The sequence below is a fragment of the Lutra lutra genome, chromosome 2 (assembly GCF_902655055.1).
Source record: "Lutra lutra chromosome 2, mLutLut1.2, whole genome shotgun sequence".
NCBI classification, from domain to species: domain Eukaryota; kingdom Metazoa; phylum Chordata; class Mammalia; order Carnivora; family Mustelidae; genus Lutra; species Lutra lutra.
Window position 1 is genome coordinate 116,375,746 of NC_062279.1, and position 6,239 is coordinate 116,381,984.

At 34.6% G+C, this 6,239-nt stretch overlaps 1 pseudogene; it reads left to right on the forward strand.

Annotated features, from left to right (window-relative positions):
- The first annotated feature begins 5,418 nt into the window (after positions 1-5,418).
- LOC125094122 (protein CFAP276-like) lies at positions 5,419-5,937 on the forward strand (annotated as a pseudogene).
- The last annotated feature ends 302 nt before the right edge of the window (positions 5,938-6,239 follow it).

The following is a 6,239-nucleotide window of genomic DNA, read 5'->3' on the forward strand; positions in this document are numbered from 1 at the left end:
TAAGCCAAGATCTATCTTGAGTAAGTTTATATAGTGATGAAAGCTGAAAGCTGAACATAATCAAACTTTCCAAAAACCCACTAAATGTAGTGTTTAGTATACCTATAAGTAATAAAATGCAGGTGATTTAAGAAAGCTATTATTTGAGAATCTTGATTTATTCATAGGATTTGATGCAGATCTTCCTAAGGAACATCTATCATTCTGCCATATTAAAAGAAGGAAGTCCTACCACTCATGACAACATAGATGGACCTTAAGGACATTATACTGAGTGAAATAAGCCAGAAAATGAAAGACAAATACTATTTGATCTTACTTATATATGATATCCTAACCATAGACTTATGAGTAACATTGATAAAGTCACTTATCTGATGGTGTATACTTTAAAATGTCCTATTCCTGGACACTATTTAGGTTATTCTGGCCTGTTTTGTTCTTTAATTTTTTTTCTGTTTATTTCTGGTATATTTATTCTGTTCCACTGATCTACGTGTCTGTTTTTGTGCCAGTATCATACAGCTTTGATTACTACAGATTTGTAGTGTATCCTAAAATCTTGTATTATGGTACCTCTAGCTTTGTTTTCATTCCTCAAGATTGCTTTGACTATTCTGATCTTCCATGGTTCCATATAAATTTCAGTATTATTTTGTTCCAGTTTTGTGAAAAATGCTGTTGGTATTTTGATAGGGATTGCATTGAATATAAGCACTTCTTTGGGCAATAAAGACATTTGAACAATATTGATTCTTCCAATCTATAAACAAGATATATCTTTCTATTTTTTTGTGTCATCTTCAAGAAACAGAATAGAGAATCCAAATTTTAAACTCAAGGGATATGATTAATTAATCTATGACAACTGCAGCAAGAATATACAATAGGGAAGACAGCCATTCGATAAATGGTGCTGGAAAAATAGGACCAGCTACATGTAAAAGAATGAAACTGGACCACTTAATACCATACACAAAAATAAACTCAAAGTGGATGAAAAGACCTAAGTGTGAGACCTAAAACCATAAAAATCCTAGGAGTCAGCACAGGCAGTAACTTCTCTGATCTTATCTGTAGTAACATTTTTCTAGGTATGTCTCCTGAAACAAGGGAACAAAGGCAAAAATAAAGTATTGTGATTACATCAAAATAAAAAGCTTTTGCACAGCAAAACAAAATGGCAACCTATGGAATGGGAGAAGACTATTTCCAAATGATATACCCAATAAGGGGTCCATATCCAAAATGTATAAATAACTTCTATAACTCAACACACACACACACACACACACACACCAAAAACAAACAAACAAACAAACAAACAAACAAACAATCCAATTAAAAATTGGGCAGTGGGGGGTGGCTCAATGGGTTAAAGCCTCTGCCTTTGGCTCAGGTCATGATCTCAGGGTCCTGGGATCTAGCCCCATATCGGGCACTCTGCTCAGCAGGGAGCCTGCTTTCGCCCCTCTCTCTCTGCCTACCTCTCTGCCTACTTGTGATTTCTGTCTGTCAAATAAATAAATAAAATCTTTAAAAAAAAATTGGGCAGAGGACCTGAATGAACATTTCTCCAAAGAAGACATACAGATGGCCAATACACATGAGAAAATCCTCAACATCTCTCATCATCAGAGAAATGCAAATCAAAACCACAAGGAGATATGACCTTACACCAGTTAGAATGTCTGAAATCAAAATGACAAGGGATAACAAGTTTTGGCGCAGATGTGGAAGAAAAGGAATTCTGTGCACTGTTGGTGGGAATGTACTTTGGTACCACTGTGGAAAACAGCATAGAGGTTACGCAAAATATTAAAAACAAAAATACCATATGCTACAGTAATTCCACTATTGAGTATTTAACCGAAGAAAACAAAACAATAACTTGAAAAGATATATATATTCCTATGTCTATTGTAGCATTATTTATAATAACCAAGATACAGAAGCAACGTAAGTTGAATACAACAAATATTATATGTATACATATAGATTCAAACACACATACATACATACATATATGCACACATACACACGACAGAATATTACACAGTAAAAAAAAAAAAAGGATGAGATTGTGCCATTTAAGACAACATAGATAGACCTAGAAGGTATTATGCTAGGTAAAATAAATCAGAACAACAGATGCCATTTAAGTCTATTCATAAGTGGAATCTTAAAAATAAATCTAAAAAAAAAAAAAAAAAAGAAAAAGAAACAAAACACAGAAACAGAATCAGATCTAAAAATACAGAGAACTGATGGTTCCAGACAGTAGGGGAGTGGGGGTTGATCAAATGTGTGAAGGGGAGTGGGAGATAATACACTTCCAGTTATGGAATGGATAAATCATGGGAAAGGCATAGCATAAGGAATACAATCAAGGATATTGTAATAGTGATGTAACAGGACAGATGGTAGCTACACTTGTGGTGAACATAGCTTAATGTAAGAACTTGTCAAATCACTAAGTTGCACACCCGAAACTAATGTAACATTGTGTATCAACTATACTCACTTTTTGTTTGTTTCTCATCAAGGCCTAAGTTATTGGAATGCCCCCCCACCTTTTGAGAGCAGACACTATTTCAGCAAAGAAAAAGAAAAAGGAAATTGTTAGCCTTCTTTAATTACTTGGGAAAAAATGTAATGAGGATGAATATTAGAATAATAGCCTATATATATTATATATGATATATGAAATTTTATCTTCTTAGCCTATTGTTTTGGCTAAAAAGTCAAAAAAGTCTTAAGAGTGGGAATAGTTCAGAGCTAGATATACAGATTCTTAATTTTCTTTACTACTGGCCATTGTTCCATTAATTGATTAATTAAATTTTAAAGAGTAACACTTAGGTTAATTTTAAAAGCATGATCTCAAAGAAGTCAAGATTCTTCTAATTTAGAAAGGCAAGTTATGATTGAAGTTTATAATAGCATTAAACTTACGTTCTGCTTGACTTCTTTTAACAACCTCAGCTGTTAAAGCTTTGATAAACTCTGTGTGCCTTTAGAAGAATCATTTTGCCTTCTCTGAGGTTGTAAATAATGGATTAGTAGTGTATAATGTGTTCCTGAAAGCGAGTACTGCCTTGTTTAACACTATCTGTCAGTTATAATGATGCTGAAATAGAACTCAATGTGAAAGGAACATTGAAGAATGTACTGCTGCTTGGTGTGAATGTGAATTAATTTGTATCAGTTGCACAATTCCTTCATTTTTTAATGCAATTATGTGTTACCTGTATCTCAGAAAGATAACCAAGCATATGGCATTTTGGTTTGATACTTTTTGATTGGCTGAAATATAGGTAATATTACAAGCTTGACTTAAAGAACATTAGAAAAACTTTTTTTAATGAAGACTAAGATTTTTTGGGCATCATATGGTACTAGAATCTGTATCTGAATTACACATATTCTTAAATGTTTATAATTAAGTTTTTGAATAATTTGTTTGTGAGCAGTTTTAAAATTGTTCTCAACACAGAAATTCTGATAGCATGTAAGATTCAGCTTAAAGTAGCAAATGAATTAAAATATATTTGCTATAACTTGCCAACATCCTAAAATCAGATTCAGACAATGTGTTTGAATTAATGAAATGCCAGCTCACCAATGGAGAAATCACAGCTCAATTGCCTTAAAAACCAGGTAGGCTCTGAGAACACAATTCCTATCACAGATTATTTTTCATATTAGAGAAAAGGAAAAGAGGGCACCTTGTGAGCTCTCATCAGTTGATTTGATTGGAATAAAGTGAATCTGAGAAAGTGAATCTTGATCCCAAGTCTGGTTGGCTCAGTCAGTTAAGTATCTGCCTTGTGTCCAGGTCATGATCTCAGGGTTCTGGGATTGAGTCCCACATAGAGCTCTCTGCTCATCAGGGAGCCTGCTTCTCCCTTTCCTTCCTCCTGCTTGAGCACATGTGCTCTCTTGCTCTCTGGAAAATAAATAAAATCTAAAAAAAAAAAAAGAATCTTGATATATTCTGGGAAATATTTGAGTTTCAAATGAGATGACCTCAAATTAATTTACATGTGTCTGTGTTGACAAATGTTTCTAGACTTGAGTGTATTGATAAGCTAACTACCACAAAAAAATGCTGCAAGTAGTCTGTTTTTTTTTTTCTTCATAAAATCAGGCTTTCTGTATGTGATTTAATATATTTTTTTAAAACATGACACTTCATGTTAAAGATGCCCCATTATTACAATTTGAAATTTATTATACAAATTGACTTATTCTTAGAAACAAACATATTTTAGGATCATTTTGTTAAATACCATACATAACTTAATGCCTAACTGTATGCACTAAGTGTATATCTAATTATTTTGGATTTAATTTCACTCATGAGTTAAGGACATTCACAACAATGTGTATACCAGAATTGTTCAGAAATACAAACACAATTTTCTCATAAATACTCAGTTAATTATTACTGTATTTCCCAGAAATTTTGAACAAAGGAGGATCCATTAAGAATTTATGTGATTCCACTGCACATTTCAGAAAAGTCAGTGGCAATAATAATAGCTATAATAATATTAATTCTACCATTTAATAGCTATTGGTATTTTTGCTGTGTCAGGGTAATGTGCAAACTGTATTACTGGGACCAACTCATGACTGCAACATAATTTTATGTATATAATATAGTTAATGTTCCCATTTTTAAAAAATGAGGAATAGTGGCATATGGAAATAGAACTTGCCAGAGTTTTTGGTAGAAAAGGATTAACTCGGTTTATTTACTCAAACTCTGCTCATTCCAAAGATGATTTGGTCATTTTCTAAAGCATAAACTTTGAGCCCTTGGACCATTTTACCTAATAAGAGTTTTTTGTTATGCCTGAGACCATATTGCAATCATTTGGCAAGTTTATCCTAAAATGTGGCTTATGATGAATAAATGTTTTCTTTCTGTGAAGTTAGACTAGAATCTGAATAGCTGAGGTCAGTCACATGGGCACTGCAAGCTTACATGACTGACTCACAATCAAAACCCTGGATACCAAAGCACAACCAAGCTTTCCTGATTGAGAATGCTCACATGCGTTCTCATATCACTGTTGGGAGTAGTAAGAACATCTCCATGCAAATCGATGGGGACACCTGGAAGCGTGTACCAAGTAGTTCCTAGACTTTACCTCATGTAACATTCCCCTTTGTTATTGTCACTATAATAAACCCAGATCGTCTCTATTTCATATTGTATTCTATTTGCAGATCATGTAATTTATATCTAGAAAATCCTGAAGACTCCATCAAAAAACTGTTAGATCTAATTAATAAATTTGTTATGTTGCCGGATACAAAATTAACATACAAAAATCAGTGGCATTTCGGTTGTGTGTGGCTGCGCAGGCTTTCCATCCCTCACACCAGCATCTCACTCTGCATTTGACCATGCCTTTCACCTGAGACCCTTTCTAGCACCCTACATTGGGTAACGTTGAGACCTACCTGGGAAAACTCCAGGCTTCCAAGAAACTGCTATGTGAGAACCCAGCTCACCTTGCTCAGCAACAGGAACCCTGTAGTTGGCTCAGCTCAACTCCCACAATCACTATGAGGCAGGATGTTTATTTTTTTGATCCTGAGATACCAAAGGATGACCTGGATTTCCGCTTAGCAGCCTTGTACAACCACCACACAGGGATATTCAAGAACAAAAGTGAAATACTCTTACACTAGGAGACTACCCAGGATACCCATGGAATCATCAAGACCCAATTCCCTGGAGAACTTTTACCCCCTCCTCCACCACCTTCCATCACTTCCCGGTCTACCATCAGATACTGGATCAACCCTAAGAAGGAGTCTATCTACAGCATTCAGGGATCCATAGTGTCCGCTCACACTGCAGCTGCCAATGGAGGCTACTCCCAAAAGAATGATGGTGGCTTCTTCTCAACCCAATATTGAGAGGCCCCTGGACTAAGTAATCATAGTGGAACATCTGCTGCCCACCTCTATTTAACAGATTTGTGCTGAAAAAAAAAAAAAAATCAGTGGCATTTCATACTGATGCTACTATTGTTACTACAACGGATTAATTTGAAAGTCAAAGAAAAAAATCCATTTACAATAGCATCAAAAACAGTAAAGGTGAAACCAGAAGGTGAAAATCTCTACACTAAAAACTGTAAGACACTGATGAAGAGTCAAATACACAAATTAAATGGAAAGATAGCCAATATTTATTGGGATTGGAAGAATTAGTATGG